We start from the raw sequence: 25,483 nt of genomic DNA, 5'->3' as shown, positions 1-25,483 counted from the left end.
AAGCTTCCCAAGAAACTCCACTTGTAACTGCCATGCATTATCAATGCTCCTACCAACCCACTCTCCATACCATGTCAATTCTCAGATACATCTCTATCAAGGTTGGAGGCAGTAGAAAAACAGTGCTTCTCAACCTTCCTAATACTGCGACCCTTTAATACAGTTCCTCATGCTGTGGTGACCCTCAACCATAAATTTTTTTTTTTTGCCTTTACTTCATAACTGTAATTTTGCTACTGGTGTGAATCATAATATAAATATCACATATGGGGGGGAGGGTTGAAGGAAGGCTGGGGGAGTAGGAGGAGGAGGGGGGATCTGTGGTTGGTATGTAAAATGAATAGAAAATTTCTTAATAATAAAAAAGAGGAAAAATATCACGTATGCAGGATATCTGATATTTGACCCCTGTGAAAGGGTCATTTGACCCCAAGGGGGTCACAACCCACAGATTGAGAACTGCTGTACTATAGAGTAAGTTTATTTTCTTTCAATGTTAAGAATGTCAGGTTGCAGGTCTTGGAAAACAGTGAATGTCAGCCCCTAGATCTTTACAGAAAACCTTCTAGAATTGGCTAAAACAATGGCATGGTCACAGGGCTGGACTGTATGTGGATACCCCCTGGATTTCTCAGAAATGTTACAGAGTGAATATATATCTAGCAATTTTAACTCTGAGTAGAATTAAAAAAAAACACAGTCACACAGAGATTTGTATGTAATTGCTCATGACAGTCCAGTGTCTAATGAGGGACAATGAACTGACTGTTCATTGAATGATGAATGACCAAACAAAGGGAGGTAATTCCATAGAATTAATTGAGCCATTAAAAAGGAACGAAGTACAGATACTTGCGAGAACTCTAAACTTACTTGGAGTGAAGGAATCCAGACACAGAAGAATCCAGACCACATACTGTATGATTCCATGTAGATGAGACATCCGTAGTAGGCAAGTCCATAAAGACAGAAAGCAGATTAGTGATTGCCAGGGCTAGGGGGAGTGCCTACGTATAGGTCAGGGGTTTCTTTTTGGGTGATGGAAAGTGATCCGGAGTTATGAGGGCATGATGATTGCACAGTCTCCTGAATATACTAAGAAGCACAGAATTCTACATTTAAAAAGGGCACACTCAATGGTGTCTGAATTGTGTCTCCTTTAAAAGTAAAAATTATTTACAAGGACAACTGCCAAGGAGGTGGTTCTAAAACCTCACCAGTTCCAAGGCACAGAGAGAACTCCACGGCTCTCCAGTCTTCAGGAAGGTGAGAATGAGGGGGCTCTTTTTCCAGCACCTTCCTTGGTGATGTGCTCAGAAGAATGCAGTATGGAAACCAACCCCCACTATCCTTGGTTGAGTAGTATTTTTAACTCAGAGAGGGGAACCTTGAAATGGTAGAACACTCAAAGGGTGATGTTATCAAGGGGGACCCACTGAGATGATTAGAATAGCATGTACCCAGGAGCGTGTGACTCAGTTGTTTGATAATGCAGACTAGAAAAAAAACCTTGAGGGTAGTGAGTGTTCACATCAGATATACTGTTGCTGTAGTCAGTATACTGTGGGAAGCTTGGGACCTGAAACTAATGTTTCTATTACAGTGCACACTAGGATGGTTTTACCAAGGATGGTTTTACAGCGAGTGATAGAGGGCACTACAGGACTTACTAGGGTTGATGGTTGAGATACTTGCCTAGGATAGCAGGAACACAAGCCTTGCTGAAATGGTCCTTGGACCCCTGGTTACCAGTCTGAGAAGGCGATGCTGGAACGAAGAAAGAGGAGGCAATTACTCCCTTCAGTTACTTTTTATAGTAGGTCTCTTAATAGGGAAGGAGCAGAAATTTGAATTTGAAGTTGCATCTCTCTCTGTGTTCCGTGTGTGTGTGTGTGTATAAGCGTGCATTTGTGCACATCTTAGTGCACATACATGAGCAAGCACACACATGTGGAGGCCAAAGGTTGATGTCAGATGTTCTCCTTTATTTATTTCCCTCTACCTTACTTTTTAAAACTGGGGCTAGCTAACTGAATAGCTTGGCTGGCTGGTGGGATTCAGGGGTCTTCCTGTCTTTGTCCACCATCCCTTGATGCGGTGCTGTGGCTGCAGACCTGTGCTGCCCTTCTTGGCTTTTACACGGGCTCAGAGGACCTGAACTGAGGTCTTCATGCTTGTGTGTCGAGCGCCGTACCAACTGAGCCATCTCCCTAGCCCTGGCGTTGGAGCTCTCCTTGCCCATTCCAGTTGTTTTCCCACGGTAAGGGCTCAACTTTTAAGTGGGCTGCTTATGTGTCAGTATCATCCTCTAAAAGTTTATTTTGATATATTCAAGGAAGCAGACGTCTTAAATTCCAGAAGAGGCATATGTCATGTTTTATAGATTAACTTCCCAAAGGTCTATAAACACAGATAACTCAGACTCTTAAGAGGACTGAGGATTTATATTCTGATGTACTGAGATGGGGAGTGGGAAGGAAAAAGAGAGAAATATGGGTACCACAAACGCACAGTATTGTTAAACGTGAAAAAAAGAGCCCACTTTAAAAAATGTTAAATCTGATGCTGTTTAAACAGGCAGCCTGAGGCTGACACAACATGAACATAGTCCATTAGGCAACTTTTGGCAGAAGAAAACCTGGTACCTCAGGAGTTGTCTTTCCCTGGATTCTGTGGTCTGTGTTGACCTTTCCCAGTCAGTCTTTGCAACAGACAGTTCAGCTCCCACCCGACAGCTAGAGGTTGGCTGACTGAAATCCTCTCCCCTTCCCTAATGGGTCGCCTGAGCCTGGCCGGAGAGAAGTGCAGCATGTTCTCACAGCATGGTTTTGTTGTCCAAGCTCCTGCATTTCCACTGTGGTCTGACCACACTGCGTAGTCCAGCACTTGAGGAGGATGGACTTTGTGGGCACATGAGACATCTTTACACTTTTAGAGGCATGGGGACTGAATGTGTGTGTCTGGCTGTACTAGCCTTCAGAGTTGGGTTCAGACATGTCAGAAAACATGACAGAACATGAAAGCATGTCAGCGTGTGGTGACAAACAGTGATGGCTCATCCTCTGGAAGACAGAAGTCAATGTATCTGGAGTGAGGTCTTCCCATGGTTGTAGATTGATTGGTACAACAAAGAGACAATCAGTGATGTCTGGGTCTTCCTGGCTATCTATTTGGGGAAGGGAGAGAGAGAGAGAGAGAGAGAGAGAGAGAGAGAGAGAGGACATACACACACACACTCAGATTGAGATAGATAGATAGATAAATAGATAAATAAATAGATAGATAGATGGAGGCAGAGGAATGGTTTTACAGACCATTAGAGGAGACAGCCCAATTCTGAACAGTGGGGGAGAGACAGCTTTTATCCTAGACAAGCCTAAGGATGCCAGCCAAGGAGGTGGGCAAGGGTACTGAGTATAGGATCGGATGCTTATGGTTAGGGAATGCTCATGAAGCGGGTGTCCACTGTGTAGCAGAGAGCATCTGTGATGGGAAAGAAGGTGCCTCAGAGCATGGAAGCATCAAGCTTATCTTACTGACTGGCCTTTTCCAGAAGAGAGAAGAAGCTCAGGGGTGGTAAGTAGGTAAAGGAAGAAGTTGGGATGATTGATGTGGATGAGAAGAATTGTTGTTCTTGTATAGAACTTCTCGTATAGAAGAATATCCAGTTCTTGTATACAGGATGGATTGTAACAAAGAGTCCATTAGCATGTTGGAAATGCTAGTGAGGAGGAGTTTGCCCCTGAGAAACATCATGCCCTTAATTTGGAAGAGACAGGGAAAGAAAAGCAGCAGCAGAAGAGACCTAGCATCCTGGAAACCACACTGCACGGAGATGGATGGCTACTGACAGATATGCTGAGGGGCCTCTTAGGATATCTTTCCAGATGAACCAAGTGTGAATCTGGATGGAGAGATGTCCAAGGATGTAGCTGAAGCCTCCCCTAAACGGAGACTACCATCAATGGATGTGCAGACAGATACACCTTTGTGTGTTGGCTCCACATTGATTCACTGGACAATAAATGCCAGTGGAATTTGGACCTGCCAGCTGTCTGAGAAGCTGATAAAAACAAAAAACAAAAAACACCCCCCCACACACACAGCCGTGAATGAATAAGCATCCAGAGGACTAACGTATGAGAACAGACTACTTTACAGAAGGATTAATGGTAAAGCTTCATGCTTTTTCCCTTGCAAAATCAGGTTCCCAAAGCCGCTTGGTCACCTGTACACAGTTTTGTAATTCCAAACTGTAATGCAATGTGGGTGTTAGAGCTAAAAGTGGGTACAGAAAACTTACCTTCCCCTTGATGATGTCTGGCAAAAGCTTTGCTTTGGCAGCATAGGCACTAAAATATTATTTTGTGTATCGACTGACACTCTTGTGAGTGAACAGGGTTCCGTCAATGTAATCTCAGGAAGCCAGGTTTCACAGAAGGATAGGGTGTTGCTCTCTAGTTGTTTGAACCATCTTGCACTTGGTGGTGAGGTAGAGGGTGTGTAAGACTCATACAAGAGTTGTTTGATCCCATCTCTGTCCAGGAAGGTATGTGAGCAGGAATGTTCTCTGTCTCTTGATCAGCTACACGTCGTTAAGAGATAGCTGGGAACCGGTAGACATGGATTGATTGTCGACACTTCCAAGAAGCTTATCCAGCAACATATAAACAGTGACGGAGCAAAGCCTTCCAGAGAGAAGGATTATGTAGTTTAAATTCCTCCACGGTCAGTCTTCAGTGCCAGAGACAATTTTTCGTTCCAAAGGCCCAAACTTTCATAATAATACTCACATTCAAAGATATTTCTGGACGTCGAGGCTGATTTTAAGGTACTGAAAAAAAATCAACATTCAGTATGGCTCCAGAATATTCTAGAGTCAAACTGTAATTTTTTTAATTCCCCCCTGGGGGGGGGGAAACACAAATGAATTTATAGTTTGCCATGGGAAAACAGAACAGCATCATTTGGAGAAGAGAAAACCTGTATTAAAACAAACAAACAAACAAACAAACAAACAAACAAACAAAAAACAGGGAAGAGATGGTGACTCTTCTGGCTTTGGATTTCTTTGCCAGAATCCAAAGACTCTAGTTAACTTACATTCTGAAAGGGAAAAGCAGCAGCAGCCACGGTTAGAACTGAAGTCGGTTTTGTTTCAGAACAAATAAGACTCTCGTGATGTAGCTCAAGAGACACTTCCCAAGGGAATCAAGTGTCATGTTTGTCTTCTCAGGGGCTTTTCCTTGTGGAAGGACCCCCTAAGGTTGAAAGCGACTGCCTGGCCGTGAAGAGGTCCCCACCTTGAGACAAGGATCAGCTCTGCTCACTTGTGTTTTGCATGGTCTTGTGGGTGCGCATGCGCATGTGAGTACGCATGCGCATGCGCTTGGAGGTCAGCGATGGATGCTAGGTGTCTTCTGCAGTGCTTCTTCTCTCACTGAACCTGGAGTTCAGCGTTTCAGCTAGGCTGGCTGGCCAGAGAGCTCCAGGACACTGCGTATCTCTGCCTTCCTCAGTGCTGGACTTACAGGTGCGTGCCTCTGTGCCCAGCTCTGAGGTGAGTCCCGGAGCGTGGGACACAGGTCTTCGTGCTTACGTGGCTTTACTGAGTGAACCGTCTCCCCCAGCATCTTGCAGAGTTTTACATCGAGTTCTTTTTCAGAGGGGATCAGTGCTCGGGGTTGAATTCAGTGCCTTTCACAATCTAGGCAAGTGCTCTACCATGGAGTGGCATCTGTAGCCTTTGGCTTTTTAAACACGTTTTTTTGTTGTGTAGCCCAGGCTACCCTCAAACTCAGGATCCTCCTATGTCTGCCTCCCCTATGCTGAGATCACAGACCCATGCCACCATACCCGGTTATATCACATCTCTAAAATAAAATTGCATTAGGATTATGATTTTTTTTTGTGATTTTAGTCCTGTCCTGTTTGTTTTCTTTCCTAATAGATAATTGCTACCTGGTTATATTCAGTTAATTCCTGTGATAGAGGAATTCTATACTACAGAGTGTGTGTGTGTGTGTGTGTGTGTGTGTGTGTGTGTGTGTGTGTGTGACTGTCTGTGACATGGGTGTGTATCAAGTAAATGTGTCTGTAATTTTGAAATAATCTTTAGCTTCTTAGGTTGTCCTACATACAAGCAGTACCCTGCTATTAAAAATTCCTTGTAGCTTAACTGCATTTTGCAAGTTTGCTTTTTCAGGGTTCTCCTTGTGTGTGTATGTGTACTTGCACGTGTGTGCGCATGTGCATTATGCGTGTGGATGCAGGTGTTCACATGTCTGTCCACCTGTGGGTGTCAGTCCCTGCTTGCCACTTTGTTTTCCTGCTGCAAGCTTCTCTGGAAGCTCTGGGATTACAGATGCCCGAGGTACGCATCTAGCTTGTTTGTGGACTCTAGGGATTCAAACTCGGGTCCATGCTTGCATGGCAAACCCTTTTACCCATGGAGCCACCTCCCCCCAGCCCTGGTTCTTATTTTTTGGCTTCAATGAAAACATTCTAAGTAGGGTTGCTTTTGTGAAAAACATCATAATTATGTTTTTTTTTTTTTTTAAAAAGTTTGTGGCCTATAAACGAATTTGGAAAGCTTTGGTGAGAGGAGAACAGGATCTATGGAGCAGGTCCGGGAGTCTGGTGGGGGTTCCGCACTAGCCTCCAGGCGTCTTGTGTGGGATTGAGTGCTCTCCCCTAATGAGGGTAGAAACACACTAACCCAACAGCTGGGCTGCTATTTAATGACCAAGCTAATGGCTACAGGTGCATCCAAGGATTGCGGCAGCTGGATGGGGATCCAGCACTAACCAGAGCGCTCCCTCCCACACTCGGAGCTTGCATTCCAAGGAGTAGCCTGCGCGGGGGCCCACTTTACTTTAAGAGATTAACCCTCCTCCCAAACAAAATATTTTCATTTTTTTCCCCCTTTCTTCATCACTTAAAAATATTATTCCTTGTGATTCAGTTTGAGAAGTGACTGGCCTAAAGGTTGATCTCCCCACCCCCTTAGTCACTACATATTTCATGAAAAAGAAGTGTTTAAGTGGGCACTGGTTTGTTTTGGTAGAGAGGGAAGGTGGTGAGCGTATTTTTGTGAAGAATGATTCTCTGACCTACTTCACTTCCCTCCTTACATTTTATTTATCCCAGAAAAATAATAATGGTAGATGATAGTTTTTATGTATAATTCTTTCTTTTTTCTTCTCTCTTGCCACTTCTTGTGGGCCGAGTGACCTTTCCTGTACCTTGACTAGGGCTTGGCCAGTGAAGTGGGTAGGCTGAGTGTGGGTCTTCTGGTGGCTTTAAGAGACCTCACATATTCCCTCCCTCCTTCCTGGAGCCTGGAAAAGGCAAGTATCTTGTCTGCTGACCTCCTTGGAATCTGCTGTCTCTGTGTCTCTCTGTATCTATCTGTCTGTCTGTCTGTCTGTCTGTCTGTCTTTTGAGATCACCATGCCCGTGGGGTAGAAGGACTGTTGAGAACACTCTAGATAAATCAGTTGCTAACCTCAGTTAAGCCACACAATCTGGTTGTAGTTAGACATGTTGCTTGTAGGTAGAAAAACATCATTATAGGTGACCCCCACCTTCTGGGCACAGTGGACTGGAAAACATGTAGACACTTGACCCAAGGGAAACCAGTGTGGGGCTGGCCAGCTGTCTGTCAGAGCCCTCCCAGGCAAGGGTGATGTTGGCTAAACCAGATTCAACAGAAGGCTTCTTAAGGCATTTGTACTGGGGAGTATTGGAATGGCAGTTGGACTAACTAAAGCAAGCTGGAGGAGCCAGAGGGAAATTTTCTGCCATATGACTATTGGGCGCAAGAACAAAGTTCCAAGTTTTTGCAAAGGCCTGGGGATGGAGCAGCATGCGATGGGTGCCTTAAATTGTGTTTCCCACTTTTCAGTAAGAGACGCTCCCTGGAGCTAAGTCTCGGTGTTTGTGAGATCTGGCTTGTGGGGCTGGGTGTTCCTGGGTTCTCTTGAGATGGTCCGTCATCCTCATTGCTCTATGCAGTTTTATCTTAACACCCTCTCTCAGATAACATGTACTCTTCATTGTAGACGGAAAGACCCCAGCTGATGTAGATTCTGTTTCTACCCTAGTCTCCGACAGCTGCATGTCCTGACCACTCAGTGCACCAAAACGATTGCCTTCTCATGAGGGAGAACCCAGCTGCCCTGCTTCTCTGCTTCATTGCTTTCCTAGCTCTTACGCCTGTCCACACCCCTCCCTTTTAAGAAGGCTTGGGATGGCTGGGCAGATAGATAGGAAAAGGGGAAGGATGGGTGAGTTTCAAAATTCCCCGAGACCCTTGGCCTGAGATCTGCGGGTCTTGATTTATGAGTTTGAGTGCCCATTTGGATTATTAATGATTAAATTTTTTTCTTGGACAATATCGTCTTTGTATACAGTGCATTGTGTTTGCTCTCACACCCCAGCTCCTCTCTTACCTCCATCTCACTCCCCTCAACTCTCCCTGCTCCCGAGAGGTCCCCTTCCCACGCTGGTGTCTTTTGGTTTTGTTTTATGACCCACTGATTTTAACTAGGGATGTCTGTGTGGCCATAGGAGCCAATGGATAGTCCCATATGGATTTCTAACAGAAATGTTCTCAGCCAGGGCTCAGGGATTCTTGCTCACATAGGATGGAGAGTGTCCAATTGTCATTGGTCCAGTGAGTGTGGCTTGGGGAACCTTTTCAGGAAGTCTTCCTGCAACCCCATCATGCCTCCTATTCATTCATCTTTATTGGTCTGGGCTTTCTGGCAACCACAGTGTGGTATTTGTGTAAATACCCATCAGGCATGCCTTGCCATGTCTCGTACATAGAAATACAGCAAAAGCAGTTAACTCTGTCTCAAGGATTATTTCAAAGACATTTAGTGGAGAAAGTGATTCATGTTTCTTGTCAGAGGTCCCAGTTTCCAAGCCACACCTGAGTCTATCTGGAAAAAGAAACCCTACAGCAGTTACGATAAGTTGTATTTCTTGGTCTGTAAAGATTGACTAGCTAGAAACATGACAGACTCTTCCCTCATCTGGTTGGCACCTCCTCTTGTGTTAGCCACTGTACTAAGCTCCCTGTATGCACTTATTCAGTGCCCGATGTCTGGATTGCTTAATGACGGCATACATTCTGAGAGACACATCGCTGGGTCAGCTCCTCATTGGGTGCTCAGCACGGAGCACACTGACTTACCTAAACCTTGGTGGCGTATGCTTTTCACTTGTCATGATCACTTTCTATTTATAATTTAATTTCATGTTTAAATCGGCATAGAACATATGAGATATCATTGTGCCATTTTCAAATGGAATATGTTTTGTTGGATTCCTGCCCCTATCTTTCCCACTCTCTTGACCCTAATAACCCACATCTTTCCCAGCCTTCCTGTCCACCTTCATGATACATGTGTCCTATTGCTATCCATCCCCACCCCACCCCAACCCCCCCTTTTTTTTTGAGACAGGGTTTCTCTGTGTAGTTTTGGTGCCTGTCCTGGATCTCACTCTGTAGACCAGGCTGGCCTCAAACTCACAGAGATCCGCCTGGCTCTGCCTCCCGAGTACTGGGATTAAAGGCATGCACCACCACCGCCCGGCCTATCCTTCCCTTTCTTCAACACCTCTTTTACCCTCTCTTGCTCTCCTTTCTAGTTTTTTAGGCTTTAATCCACGCTGTAGCCATTTTTATATAGAGATGTATACATTATACACTCAGATCTGTATATGAGAAAAAAAATGTGATTTTTGTCTTTCTGTGTTTGGGTTACTCCACTCCATATAATGATTTCCAGATCTGCTCATTTTTCTGAAATTTTCTTATTTTTTTTCTGGCTGAATAAAATTCCGCGGTATTTGGGTACCACATTTTCACTATCCATTCATCTGTCGATGGGCATCTAGGCTGGTTCCAAATTCCTTGCTATTGTGAATAGAGCAGTAATGAACGTGGATGTGCAAATACCCTTGTGATAGGATATGGAGTTGTTTGGGTAGGCCCAGGAATGGTATGGCTTGGTATAAATGGTAATTCTATTTTTAACTTTTTGAGAACCTCCCCCTTACTGATTTTCATAATGGCTGTATTAGTTTGCACTCACAGTGGCAGTGAACAGCATTCCTCTGTCCCACATTCTTGCCAGCATTTGCTGTCTGATTTCTTGATGACAGTCATTCTGACTGGGAGGGTGTGGGTATCTCAAGGTAGTCGTAATTGAATTTTCATGATGGTTAGGGGTGTTGAACACCTTTTCAGCATGCCTGTTGGTTATTTGTGTTTCATCTTTTGAGGATGGTCTATTTTGGTAGCTCATTTGTTATTGATTGTCAAGTTTTATTATTATTATAATATTATTATTATTACTATTATTATTTTTACAAATGCTGGCTATTACCACCTTGTCTCAAGAATAGCTGGCAAAGATTTCCTCCTAATCTGTAGACTTCAACATGCTCTCTTAGTGCAAACAAAACATCCAGTCAAAACGAGATGTATGAGGCTGCTCCTGGTGAGACACAGACAGCATGCTGGTTTCAGGAAACTTAGTTTTATAATAATACATCCTAAAAATAACAGAATCTATAGGATAATAAACACAAACTACTGACATTGTAGCTTATTATCACTGTCAAGTATATATACTCTATATAGTTGTTTGCTTTTAAACTTGCCTTTATGTATTGGGGTGTGTGTGTGTGTGTGTGTGTGTGTGTGTATGTGTGTGTGTGCACGCTCATGTGTCTGGGTGTGCATGTGCTGTGGTGTGTGTTGGGCAATCAGAGGACAACTTTGGAAGTTGGTTCTCTTCTTGCACCATGTGGGTCCCGGGGATCAAACTTACATCCTCAGGCTTGACTGCAGTCCCCGTTACCCACTGAGCTGTCTCATCAGCCTCGGAACTGTATGTTGTTGCTTGTTGGCCAATGGCAGTGCAGGAGCTATGTGTGTGCCACCATCACCACACGTGTGAGTAGTGTGTTGCACCAGGATCTTAATAATATCGCCCAAGCAATAGGGATTTGTCAGCTCCGTTATAATCTATGATGAGACCACTGTGGTCTGTCGCCAGCTCAAGTGTCATTATGAGACTGAGAGTATTAGTACATTATTTGACTATTTAGAATGGCCATGTTATTCAGAGAAATTCAATAGGAACCACAAATATGAGTTAAAATGGCCCAAACCAAATTTCAGTAATTCTAAAACGTTATTTTGCTTCTTTGTGTAAATTAGTTTTAGGGGAATAGCAAGTCAAGTTTGGATTACGTTTTGAAAATTTGTGAATCATGTGAGCTGTAGGAACTTTCTGTCACTTACCTGGATATGGAATTACTAGCAGGTGCTGTCCAAGCTTTTCTGATCTACCATCCCTTCCGTTTATTCTATTTAGATTTCACCTCTTGAAGAGAGAAGCATTGAACAGTTCTTGATCTATTTTAAAGTCACTACAGCGTTCAAGAGAGGAGGCTCTCTCTTGATGAGGGGAAAAAGAAAAGCAAGTTGCAAACAGCTCACAGCTTGAAAAGTCATGATCTGTAATTATGCAGCATTAATTTATTTTTCACTGGCAACTGATCATTCTTAAAATTTTATTTATCACATGATACCAGAGACATAATACTACGGTTTTGAAACAGGGAATGTTTTCCTAAGGATGAGACCTATTAAATTTGGCAGTAATCCCTTGAGGGAGTAGTTGGGGCCATGGTTGGGGGTCACTTAAAGGTCAACCAGAGAGAAGTTTGTGTGGAAACAGAATGAAGAAATGACATGAGTGGTATTCTACAAACTTGGACTCCCTAGTGCTGTAGTACTAAATTAATTCTGAGACCTGAAAATGCCAATTTTCTATACAACCAATTGCTTCCCCAGATTTTCCTTTAAGTCTGGGCCACCTAGCAATAATTGTTTTGGCAATTGCAATCGCGCAAAAAAAAAAAAAAAAAAAAAAAAAAAAAGTTGATATTCAACTTCTTTAGCGTTTCTTAAAGCAAGGTGCATTCAAATTACAGTGTTGTTTTTGTTCCCTCTGGATTTTTGTCATTTAAATGAAAGAATTGGAGCCCATCAGGGGTACATCAAGGCATCTGCTGTGGGCCTGTTAGTACCAGGGACTTAGATGTCTATTGAAGGCTTAGGGTCAGTCAGGCTTTCTTTGCTCTGCTCCGCAATGTGTGTGTGTGTGTGTGTGTGTGTGTGTGTGTGTATGATATATATGTGTATATATATATATATGTATATGTATATATATTTATCATATATAGAGAGAGCATCTATGTATTTGTGTGCAGGGATGCATGAATGTGTGAGAGCACATATGAGGACATCAGAGGACAACCTTTCTGGAGTTGGTTCATGGAGTATTGTCTTTGTTAAAGACAGGGTCTCTCACTAGTCTGGAGCTCACAAGGTGAGCTAGGCTATGTTTCCACTTTCATAGCACTGTGATTGCAGGTGTGTGCCATCACACCTAGCTTCGTGTTTCAGGCTGGGGTTTGAACTCGGGACCTCATGCTTCCAGCACAAGCACTTGACTGACTGAGCCATCCCCCCAGCCCCTCTGCTACTGCCTTTTGACACTTTTTCTTTTATGCATAATTGAAATGTGCGAAGTGTTCTAGTTCATCTCATCCTGTCCGTCTGTCTGTCTTTGGCGTTACAGGCTATTTCCAGGTCCCCTTTATGAAGGTAACAGAAGCTTAAGAATGCTCCGCTCCTTCAGAGTTTTGTGGCTTGCACTGGTTAGTCACCGTGTGAGAGCCACCCGTCTGCCCTTCCCACGTCTGTCTTCATGTGAGCCTCAGAGTCTGTCACTGTGCTCGCTGCTCTTCCTTAGTTCCCCACCCCCACCCCCGCCATGTTCTCTTACCATGTTTCTCCTCTGCTCCTCTGTTCTGTTTCTCATCTCCAAAGATAGACAGTTGACCAGTGGGACCTTAGTTATAGCTAGGAAAGGATAAGAGGAAGGCACACTTGTTTCTTTTTTGTTTTTCATTTTGCCGGAGGCTGAAGGAAGGTGTCAGAGTAGAGAGGTATCTACAGACAGAAGGAAGCAGAATCGAGCGGAGAGGGGCCTCTGCCATTCATCTGGACTAAAGATGGTAGAACAAAACAAAGCAAAAAACAAAACAAAAAAACCAAAACCAAACCCAACCAAAACAAAACAAAAAACACCCCAAAAATAAAAAAAAACCACTCAACCCCTAAAAAAGACAAAAAAAAAAAAAAGAAAAAGAAAAAGGTTTTTCTTCTTTTTTTGGTAGGAAGGAAGTGTACACATGAAGATTCTGGGGCATTATGGCCTGGCTAACTCCCTGGCTGTCCTTGTGGGTGTGGCTGAAGATGAGAGTCAGTTGTATCTACATAGGAAAGGTCTTAATTTCCTTGCAAGGAGTTTGATTTTTTTTTTTTTTTGTCAGAAATATATGTTGTAAGAACTATTTAGCTCATATGGAATCCAAATTGTCAGTGTGAGCACAGGAGATGGAGTAAGATCCATGAGGCAAGGAGCCCTTCCCTGGGGCTTGTGGGTCAGTCTTGGAATTTGTTGCTTGGTAAGTGCATAACCCAGGAGCTGTCTGTCCATTGAGTCAGCCTTTCCCTCCACATCCAAACACACAGACGCTATTTATGGGGATGGTGAGTGATGGACCAATGGCAAATGTCTCCACTCGCTTGCTTTTTGAAAAACAACAAATGTGGAGATAAATAAAACCCAATTCCATTCCAAAATTAAGGGACAGAAAATCTGAGTCACACGACAGATATCCAAGCACTATTTCTGTAGGGAGCCCCTGCGGACCGGCCAGATGGTGTGGGTATAGAGACACAAGGCAGGTGAATGCTGATTGTCCTGATTTCTTCTTCTCCTTCTTGACGGCAGTGACGCCATCTTGTCACTCACCTTCCTGCCTCCTCTGTACCCGAGGCCGTGCTGTGGCATCTTAAGTGTGTATTTCAGGTACTAGCCTGGGATCATTGAGGGAGGTAGAGATTTTTCACATATGAAAAAAATGTCATCAGTGTTTTTTTTTCTCCCTGGGAGACAGGGTATTAAAAGTAACATCTTGAACCTCTTACTACCTGCCCAGCCCTGAAAAACAAAACAAAAAAACAAAAACCATCCCTGGGTAGACGCCTAACTCCCCCTGAAGTATTTTAGATCATGGTTATCCATTGCTTCCTCTATCCAGCTTGAGAAGATGGGTGCCTTGGACTCCTCTGTCTCTTGTCCTTTGTTGTTTGAATCGAATAAAGACCTTCTCTGGAAGATATTTTTCTTTTAACTCTTGAGTCACGTAATCCATATCCCGTTGTCCATCTTGGATGGGACACACTGGTCGGTCGTGGGAGGCATTCAGAATTACGACTGGGGTGGAATCTTCCAGATGTACTCTAGACAGATGAGTTCTGGAGGAAGTGTCAGAATGACCACCCCAGAACCACTTGATGTGATGCCAGGGGCACCAGGGCTGAGGTCTGCACCCTGTCTCTGCTTCTGGTTAGTGGGGCCTGGGTTGGGGATCAGCAAGTGCCATCATGTCTGCCCCTGAACTATAGTTCAGAATTCCTCCTGAACTTTGCTGGGTGTTCCTTGTCCCTAAATTGAAGAAGTATGTTTGGGTCATCGGCTCTGTTCAGCGTCTATGAGGTTAAAGAAAACTATTTTACAAAAAAAAAAAAAAAAAGGTCAGAGAATGAAAATGTCAAAAAGTCATTAGTGTGTTTTGCTAGTTCTCCGTTTTATGGCAGGCTGCTTTTTTTTTTTTCTCTTCTTCTTTTTTCTTTCTTGAAACACTGGACCAGCTCCTGCTGAGTGAGTAAACTATGTGTTGGGTAAGAGTCTTTCTACTATAAAATATATTGTACCTTCAGAAATACTGGTGTTTATTCCAGGGATAAAAATAGGATTCTTTCTTCTATTTGTAACGAAGAAAGTGGTATTAAAAGAGGTAAAACTACGAGAAGGTCAATGAAAGATCAAACCAATGCCACATTCTCAGATGTGGTCTTTTTAAATGTATTGAATGTTCAAAAAAATTATAAAGATAAATGTTTAAAAACTGTGCTTTTACAAAGGGCCCGTCACAGCAGTAGTGTGGCTGGTGAAGCAAGATTGATGGCGAGTCCAGGGAGATCAGAGTTGCAATTCTTGTTGTTGTTGTTTGAGTGTATCTGTGGTGTGTGTGTATGTTTGTATATATGTGTGCATGTGTATGACAGTGTGCAAATGCAAGTGGGCAAATCCAAGCCTGTGCACTTATGCGTGGAGACCTGAGGTTGATTTGGGTGTTGTTTTTTTTTTTTTTTTTTTTTTTTTTTTTGACTGTGCTCCATTTTTTTGAGGCAGGGTCTTTCCCTATAATCGGAGCTTCTGGATTCTGCCTTCTCTAGTCAGTTTGCCTTGAGGATTCTTTGTCTGTCCCTTACAAGTACTGAGATTACAGGTGGGCTAAAATACCCACCTGGATTTTACCTGGGTTCTGGGCATCAGAACACAAGTCCCTACTCTTGCTCGGCTAAGCCGTCTCCTTTATTTCTTGACTCAAAGTAGAACAAAGATTGAATGCACGAGGTAGGAAATTAAATCTGAACTATGTGGAAGTAGGGGATGAAGTCTGCATCTTCACGGACGCACTTTTGGCTAGTCTTAGAACCAAAGTGTCTTTGTCTTTTGGGGTAAATTTTAAATCACTGACTGCTTCCCTAAGAGTCGTCACATCTGGACGATGATGTGCTAACAGTGAATGAGTCCTTAGTAAAGCAGAAATACATGAAGATTCAGACATCTTACAGACTCCAGCTTTTACCTTTGAATATAAGAGACTTTCTGTTATATGTCAGTGTGATTTTTTTTTTTTTGCACAATATGTTGTGAAATTTTGTTAGCGAAAATTGTTTTTCTTTTGAAAACGTGCTGAGAAATGCTATTTCCTGTTGCCTCGTTCATTATTTCCTTTGGTTTATTTAATTGAAAGATTGTTTTACTTAAATCATCAGACATTTTGGTAATGTTTTAGGGAAAATGTTTTGTACTAACTGCAGAATTTGCAAGCCGTAATGGCTCCTGCTTTCTCTTGCTCTGACGTGCTAGTAATTAAAGTCTTCTCTAGACAAGTGTATCTATAGCAAATACAGTATACGGCTAAAGGTTTCACAGGTGTGTCCTGTAATTCTCCACAGATAAATAATATTTATTTAATTTCCCGTTAGTAAGGTCCATTTTTTTTATTTTATTAATACTTAAGTACTTGGTATGAGATGCTTATTTTCACGATGATTATATTCTTAAGGTATTAATAAAAAGAAACTTGCATTAAATAGAAAATGAAATGTAAACTACAATGAGGCAATGTGGGGGTGATATGACAGTTTTATCTTGGGTTGCAATGAGGGGACTCCCTGATAATATGATAGGAGAAGGCTTGAAGAATATGAGAAAAAAAGCTCTGAGTGTCCATAGAAGGTCCCTCCAGCCGAGGGGACAAGTACCAAGATTGGAGACAGGACTGTGTACGTGATTGAGGAACAGTGAGAAAGCCAGAGTGGAGGATGGGGCAGAGTTGTGGCCTTGGAAGTCTTGGGTGGCTCCATTGCCACCCAAGAGGTATTGGGGTGAACACTGGAAGATCAGAGAGACAGAATAAGCCACAGCTAATGTCACCTGGTTAACTTCTCAGCTGATCTAGTTTCCTCAGACTGGAAGCTTCTGTGTCCTCATCCCAATGGCTTTCAGATGAACTGCTGCTTAACCAGCCAAACACTTAACCAGGCAAATGCTTCTAGTTTCTGGTTCTCACGCCTTATATACCTTTTTGCTTTCTACCACCACTCCCTGGGATTAAAGGCTCGCTTTCTGGGATTAAAGGCGTGAGTCACCATGCTTGGCTGTATCCTTGAACACATGGATTTCTGCCTCTGGAATGCTAGGATTAAAGGTGTGTACTACCACTGCCTATCCTAAGTGTCTAGTGGCTTTTCTGTTCTCTGACCACAGATAAGTTTATTAGGGTACACAATATTTTGGGGAACACAATAACCACCACAGTAAGGCCTTTGGCGTCAGTCTTGGTTGAAGTGGGAAGCCATGGAAGGGAGGAGAGCCATGCTTGACTGTTACTCTTAAGAAAGGGTACACTGGATGCTGGGAGGAGAGTAAGCTGTGGGAGGGGATGGTGGGAAGCAGAGTCCAGATAGGAAACAGCTGAAATAATCTAGACAGAGTGATGGGGCTTTGCAGCAGGCGTTACCAGAGACCTGAGGAGAAGCTGCTGCTTTCTGAAATGTAACAGAATTTGTTGTTGTATTGCTGTCAGGTGGTAGGGGAAAAAAGAACAAGATTAGAATTAGGGAAGAAAGCGTAATTCTGGATATGTTTTGTTTGACTAGTAACATGTACCTAGCAGAGTATGTAGTTGGATTGCGCTCTCGCTCTCTCTCTCTCTCTCTCTCTCTCTCTCTCTCTCTCTCTCTCTCTCTCTCTATCTCTCTGTGTGTGTGTGTGTGTGTGTGTTTGTGTGTGTTTCTATATATACACATCAGTTTATGTCTGCACATACATATTTATAGCATTTCCCATATGAATATGATATGAAACACATATGTACAAGATTAAAGTGCTATTGGCTACTGTTACATGTTACTCCACAGAAATTTTTAGAGGGTGTTTAAGTCCACAGAACAGGGCAGGATAGCGTCATCTATGAATCTAGTATAATGAAGAGAAGGCTACAAACACTGAGCTCTGAGCATGTCCCATGAGCTGAATCGTGAGAATTAGCAGGGAGAAAGTCCAGGAAAGGAGCCGACCTTAAGAGATTAGGGTACCTTAGAGGACAAATGAGGAATATATGTCACAAGGCAGGGTGCTATAGTGTGCCATATATTGTGGAAGTTGGAACAAGAGAGACTAGAGGGTTTGGTTGCATTTGACAATGTGGAGTCCATCGATAATCTTCCTGAAGACAGGTATCATGAAGCGTTGACGGCAAAAGCCTGGTTGGTTTCAGCGAACTGGAGAGGAAGGGGTAGGAGAGTTAGGGGATAGCTTTAGTATGCGAGGGGACAACATGACTGACTGCTGTGTGATGTGGTTAAGGTTTCCACTGTGAGTAAGGAGAGAGCAGAGGGGAGAAGCCCCAGACTGGACATGGCCAGGTGGCCGGGGCTAGGGAAGCAGGAGAGAACAGTGGAATTCCTGAGATAGCAAGAGAGATAGGGAACAGAGCAGAGCCAGAGGCGGGGGGTGGGGGGTGGGGGGTGGGGGGAGGAGATAAGAAAGAGTAAGTACAAGGAAGGGAGAATAAGTACAGTGATAACAGCCCCATTGTAAGAAGGCTGAGTAGCTGGGGTGAGAGAAGCCTGTGAGCTGGAGAGAGTTTAGGGTACGGGAGGAGGTGAGAAGGGCTGGGATGCTGTCATGGATTTTAACATGTATAAAAACGTACTTGTGCTTCGGAGGAAGCCTGGAAGCCAGCATGGGCTTTGATACACCCATAGGCACCACAGGTAGCCATTTGTCCTTTCTGGCCAGAGGTAAGAGAAATGACTCTTTCTGGCAGGTGGAACCAGATTCACAAGTTCCTGCAGAATACTGGCCAGAAATCCTGTAGTCCAGGTTGAGCTGGACCTAGACTCAATATTGGACTGAGTCAATGGTCCTGCTTTTTCGAGGGAGGAATAGGGCACCCATTGGACCTGACAGTTTTGTGATGAGGAGGGAAGAGAGGTGGAGCATCATCTGGAATAGAGCAGAATAGCATAGAATTATGGAACTATGAAAACATACAGCATGGCTGTGTGCTAATGAGGACGCATGGAGAAGTCTCTGAGAAGGCAGAGTGGATGGGACCTTGGGTGGGCTAACGTTCTTCATGAGGAAAAAGGCCAGGCAGCTATATCTGCAGAGGTCACATGGTGAGTATGAGAGTCTCTTTTCTCAGTCAGACAGTAAGTGAGGTCATAATGAGAGGATGAGATTCATAGCTGCTGCACATCTCAAATAGGCACTTTGAGGGGGCCATTGACATTTGTATTTTAAAACACTATATGCATTTGACCTCTGCATTGTGTGTGTGTGCGTGTGCTTGAATGCTCACATATATGTATATGTGTGCGGGTGTGTGGAGGGCAGAGGTCAACATCAGGAGCCATTAGATTTGCTTTCTGAGATAGGATCTCTCACTGGAGCCTAGAGTTAGCCAGTGAGCTCAAGAGATCCTCCTGTCTCCATCCCTCCAGCTTTGGGATTACAAGATCAAAGGTACACATCCCCATGCCCCATGCAGAGCCTTCTCTTTTTTAATGTGGATGCCCGGGCTGGCAGTCAGGCCCTTACGTTTCCTTCACAAGCCCTTTGCCAACTGAGCCACTTCTCAAGCTTCTCATTTCTGCTTCTTAATAAGCATTATCTTCAGGCCATACATAGGAACTTACTATTTTGCTGAATATAATTTTCTATTTCTCTCTTTGTCCTTCCATAGGTCATTTTCATAAGTGTGTATAAGTGTGTATTTGTGTGCATGTAGTCAAGAGAAATACATAACCAACATTCCCTCCATTATTATTATTAGTAGTAGTATTATTACTAGTATTATTTTGTTTTTGTTTTTCAAGACAGGGCCTCTCTGTGTAGCTTTGGAGTCTGTCCTGGATGTCTGTAGACCAGGCTGGCCTCAAACTCACAGAGATCCGCCTGGCTCTGCCTCCCGAATGCTGGGATTAAAGGCGTGCGCCACCACCACCCGGCTCCCTTTGTTATTATTAAAGGAGAATTGGGAAGAGGGAGAAAGGTCAGCTGTCATTGGAGTTTAATCACCTGTGTAGCAAGGAGGTCCCACCCAAACTCACAGTAGACATCTCAACTGACATTCCTTTTTGGAGGGTTTTTCCAGCATTACCCAGTGAGGTAAAGGATTTGATGTTAATTGGTCACTTCCACCTTGTTTGAAGAATGTAGAGCACTCTGTGGGCATTGTTTTAGTCATCTAGAAGAAGTTAAATCTGGAGCCAAATGGTAAAGCCCTATTGGGCTAAGAGCATTGAATACTCACTCCTAAGATTTGTCCTCCAAAGAATTCTTGGCCTCGGGGCAAGTGATGAATTACAAGCGGGAGCATGACCTGTTGGCTCAGTCTCTCTGTCAGTGAGAAGAGAGGATGTGTTACCTGTGTTGACTCGGCTCGTGTGTTTCTTTCCGTGGGCCTCAGTTAACGGCAGGATGATGGTTTTTCATCTGAGAGGCTGCCTCTGATGGCCATTGCCTGAGCTCGCCGGTCCTTACTGTTTAAGTTGGATGAGTGCTGACATGCTATACCAGCATGCTGGGTGACTACTAAGGCGACCGACCGTATTTGTTCATGACATCTGAAGTGAGGCTTGAACTCGTTTTATTTATTTCTCTGACTGCCTCGGCTTTTGGTCACATCTTGATCCGATGACTGAAAGATGGCAAACGTCCTCTTTTCTAGGCCCAGTCTGTTGGCCAGAAACAATTTCTGTAGTTTTGTATTTTCTCTTTGGGTAGCGATTGAGCAGCACCAATGAAATCCCTCCTCCACCTCCTTTAGTATAAATCTTGGGAGGGTATTGGCTTGGCTTCCATGACACTTGCCATTCACTCTGGCCGTCTGTGCTTTGCTCCGAGCCTCTTCTTGGAGGTATAAGTTCACACAGGGTCTGGCAGAAGCTGCAGACAGGATGTTGACTCTTGAGTGTCTTTGACAGACTGACTAGGAGGCCCTGTGGAGGTGCTACATGGCTCCAGGCAATCTCGACTCTTAGCCAAGGCCTCTAAAACTCAAGGTCTTAAAGTGCTTGCTAAAGATTTCTGGGGCCAATTTACCTACAAGGATCTTTTAAAAATTACACTTATTTTCTCTCAGACAGAACAAACGCAAAAGCTGTCCAGTGAGCTGCTGTGGGATGGTCTGTATGTCAAGTGTGTTGCTGATTGGTCAATAAATAAATCACTGATTGGCCAATGGCCAGGCAGGAAGTATAGGCGGGACAAGGAGGAGAATAAAGCTGGGAAGTGGAAGGCTGAGTCAGAGAGACACTGCCAGCCGCCACGATGACAAACAGCATGTGATGATGCCGGAAAGCCACAAGCCACGTGGCAAGGTATAGATTTATAGAAATGGATTAATTTAAGCTGTAAGAACAGTTAGCAAAAAGCCTGCCACGGCCATACAGTTTGCAACCAATATAAGTCTCTGTGTTTGCTTGGTTGGGTCTGAGGGGCTGTGGGACTGCAGGTGAGAGAGATTTGTCCTGACTGTGGGCCAGGCAGGAAAACTCTAGCTACAGTGAGCTCTCTGCTGACTCCCCTTTTTGCTTCTCCGATTTGTTAGACCTCCTCAACCAGGATGTGCTTCTCAGCAGGGCCTTTGACCACTGTTAGCCTTGGACTTACATTATGAAGCAAGGCCTTAGACAGAAATGACCTCCAGCAACCTGTGAGTCCCAGTCCTGTGAGGGACTCAGCAGTCATCCTTGTGTTAGGTAGGACAGCTCCAAGTCACTTTATTTATTTAACATTTGCTGACAACCGGATGCAAGGCACAGGGGTCCTTTAGTAGTAGTTTTTTTAACGGTAACACATCTGATATGAGGATGTCTCCGATAGCCCAGTGGCTTTTAGAGGACAGCTCGTATCCGTGGTTAGTGACATCCTGCTGGACTCTTGGGTGGTGACTTAGTATGGCCTTTTACTCCTCACATCTGAGGAATCTGAAGCCCTGAACAGTGAGTGGACCACAGTTTTGTGCACTTCAAAACGTAAAATCATTCCTTAGGTGGTAGAAATGGTTTTAGGATCCTGGGATGGAGACATGTATATTTTTGAATCCACTCATTGTTTATTGAGATCCTGATAGGAATCTGAGTAACTGGTTAGTGTCCACATATTTTTTTCCCCTCCAATTCTGATTTTGGAGAGTTTCGCGTAGGAACCTCAAACTAATCAGCACAGAGGCTTAAATGCTTCGTGATGAGACAAAAGGACCCACCAGGAATACAGGTGTCTCCTTTAGACTTAAATTCTAGCAGAATGCTTTTAAAACACAATGGGAAATATGAATAACCATGTATCTTCTGCTTTAAGACAGTGTGAGCACTGTAAAAATCAGGATTAAGTCACATGAAACCATCTCTGCCTTTTGAAAGTCCAGATGATTCCAGGCCAAACTATATTTTTTTGGCAAAGAGCTATAAATTTTTAAAACAATAGGCTGGGAGGCCCTCAAGTGCTTCTGAAATGACTACTGTAGCTCTGAGGTGTGGCTGGGCTCCTGATTAAATACTTGCTTTCTTTGGATGTCTCAGTTCACATAAGCAAGAGTAATTTAGGTAACTGGGCATCCGCATAGCAGTTGCTGATGCTACCAGGGAATGCCAGAGAAGACAGAAGAGTTGGCACAGGGCTTTTGATTTCATTACTGTACCATGAGCCAGAAGAAATAGAAATTTATATTCGTCTGAAGAGAGAAGACACCCCTACCTCCCCCCCCCCCCCCGCAGCTCCCCCCCCCCCCTTCAGCTTGTACACACAAAGTATCCTCAGGATATCAGGATATTTGGAAGCATGGTCTAACAACATTGAACCTATGCTGATGTGTTTGTGTTACTGTTTAAAAAAAAAAAAAACTGGAAGAATTTTGTTCAGCCGCCATCAGTATTTCATGGCATGGTTTTGGATTTCTAAGGTAGATGCCTGGATAATTAGAAATATCCACGTGAGTACTTAAAGCTGTGGGCAGCTTGAAATAAAGTTTTACTGGGATACAGCCACGCTCACCACTTGCTTGCCGCTTTTAAAAAGTTTTATATGTCTGTATCTGTGTGTGAGGGGAGGCGGGTGGCTGTGGAGGGTAGACAGGGCCGTCAGATCCCTTGGAGCTAGGCTTAGAGGTGTTTGGTGGGCGGCCCAACATGGATCCTGGGATCCAAACTCCAGCCCTCGGGGGTAGCGCAACAAGTGGGCTCTGAGCCATCTTCCCAGCCCTCCATACAGCTCAGTACAGGTGCATCCGGGTTACGTCAGCAGAGCCAAGTAGTTGCGATGGTGTCCTTCGGCCTGCGTTCCTAAAATAGTTACTGTCTAGCCTTCTATAGACAGTGAGCCTCTGCCTTCAGTCCTGATAGCGGCTTCTTATACGATGCCATTTTTGGAGGATGCTGGAAGCTTTGTTTGCAAGTAAAATACCTTTTCATTAAACCAATTACCTCCTTTCTTCCCCTCCTTCCCTCCCTCCCTCCCTCCCTCCCTCCCTCCCTCCCTCTTTCTTTCTTTCTTTCTTTCTTTCTTTCTTTCTTTCTTTCTTTCTTTCTTTCTTTCTTTCCTTCCTTCCTTCCTTCCTTCCTTCCTCTCTCCACTCTTCTTCCTTTCTTTAGTTCCTTCTTTTTTTTCTTAAGATAGGGTCTGGCCATGTATACTAGCTGGCCTGGGACTTACCAGGTAAAACAACCTGGCCTTGAATTAGCAACACTCTTCCTGCCTCAGTTTCCTGATGTATGTCCTGATGCCTGCCTTAAACACCTGTCTCGACTTCTAGTGTTAGAGCCCCTAGGGAAGGAAAAACTTCCTTAGAAACCATTTGAAAAGAACTGAGGGGCTTTTTTTTTCTTCCTTCTGAGAAATCCTATGAGGCAGGCCAACACAGCTGATGGCTTCTAACGCTTTTAACTTCGGCTTTGTGATGATGTGGCAGCTGGCTTGGAGCCTTTGAAGGGCCGCCATGTGGAAGAGGCATTGGGTTTGTGAGACAGGGAAACCATTATCAGGACTAATAAGTTCCTGCAGGAACACATTTTAGTTTAGAAATCACCCTGTACCTAGGACGGGATTCGTGATGATGAGTGCCCTGTCGTGAGACATGTCCAGATAAAGCTCAGAGGACTATTTGGTGCTTATAATCCAATCAGTGAATGAGAGATTACTATGTAGGGAAAGCCTCTGGGGGTCCCACTCTAACTTTGAAATTGTAATGGCTTCTCTGGTTAAAATTGGGTTTCTAAGCTCAGGTTTGAGCCACACTTTAATTTATTGTGGGTCTCTAGAGACATACAGGATGATTTTTCTGAAAATACAGTTGTGTTCAGGCTAAAGAAGTCCAGAGGTGGGGCAGGAGTGAGGCTGGATAGGCCAAGCAGGCCCTGATCCCCTTTGGAAATTCTGTGAAGACTGTGGCAGGATAAAGTCACTGTTTCTCAGAAGACTTAAACTGTCCCTGTTATCAGTGATTGTCAGCATCTCTACTTAATGCTTCAGGGCTGGGAAAGAGGAAGGACCTGAATGAAGGTCTCTCACATGCACAGAGAAGTCAAAACGGGGTAGTAGTCTACAGTGTAGATTGAGATCTAGCTGTGAAGAACAGGCATGTTGAGGTCATGTAATCTCAGTATAATTGTGCTGTGTTGTGATAGGCAGCCATAGATAGTGAGTGCAGCCGTGTTCCAATAAAACTTTATTGAAAAACAAAACAAAACAAAAACCAAGCAGTGGGTCAGGTTTGGCTCCACATGGAGACTTGGAAAGTTATGATTGGCTAGAAAATATCAGTTTCAATTCTTTCATGTTTCAGAGAAATGGTGGCATGGAATGTTCAGAGTCACAAGAAAACTGAGCCAGGATCCAAAGCCACAGTGCCTTTTTTGGCTCAGTGCCCAATTGTGCGCTACGGTACTACCTCAGCCGGCCTGTCAGATTATAGCATTGGGCTTTTAGGAAAGTACCTTGTGAATGACAGAATTTCCTCTTCAGGTGGTCTGTGTACAGTGACGGTGAGAGCTTAGGCTATTTTAACAGAGGCGAACTTCTGTCCCCATGACTGGTCCTAACTTCCTCTTCGATGGGCCCCGTCCGTACCTAGGAAAACAAAATATAGGTCGTAGGAATTCGTATGGACCAATGATGCCCAGGAGTTGTGAGAAAGAGATGGGCTCCCACAGCTGCGTCATAGGATGTGATCACTTGAGCTGAAAGTGCCAGGAGATTTGAGACAGATGTTTTCAGACATGCCGCATGCCTGAGACATTTCCAGGGGTCGGGCTGCAAAGAGTGACTTCATAAGTGGAGAAACGGGAAAGTATGCGAGCTGAGGACACAGGAGTTTATTCAGCCCTAGGTGCGGGGGGCCAACCCCCTTCGCGTTATTACATCTGCCCTGTCAGGGTTTGGCTCTTTAATCTGCCTTGCCCTGGATGTTGCTCTTTGTCTGCCCGTGAATAAAGTGCAGCATTGTGGTTAGTAATCCCACTCCAGTGACTCGCTTCAAATGTGGTTTTGGAGTGCATCCCGGAGTTCTGTTTGTTAAGCTTCCTACTCCTGTTTCAGAGACACCACTGGATAGAGAGAGAGAGAGAGAGAGAGAGCGGCAAGCAGAACAGGCTTCCCTCTGCCTGAAACCTGTCGGGCTGTGGGCTCTCTCTTCCCCCTCTCTTGCCCCTTTTCTTCTTTTCCTTTTCTTTTCTTTCTTT

At 44.1% G+C, this 25,483-nt stretch overlaps 1 protein-coding gene across 2 annotated transcripts in view; it reads left to right on the top strand.

Annotated features, from left to right (window-relative positions):
• The window catches only part of Ltbp1 (latent transforming growth factor beta binding protein 1), a 392,973-nt gene that overhangs the window by 151,121 nt on the left and 216,369 nt on the right, over positions 1-25,483 (top strand). The window lies entirely within an intron of this gene.

The sequence above is a fragment of the Peromyscus eremicus genome, chromosome 22, assembly GCF_949786415.1.
Source record: "Peromyscus eremicus chromosome 22, PerEre_H2_v1, whole genome shotgun sequence".
Lineage (NCBI taxonomy): Eukaryota > Metazoa > Chordata > Mammalia > Rodentia > Cricetidae > Peromyscus > Peromyscus eremicus.
The sequence above is the reverse complement of the archived record's forward strand: the minus strand, read 5'-3'. Positions and strand labels throughout refer to the sequence as shown.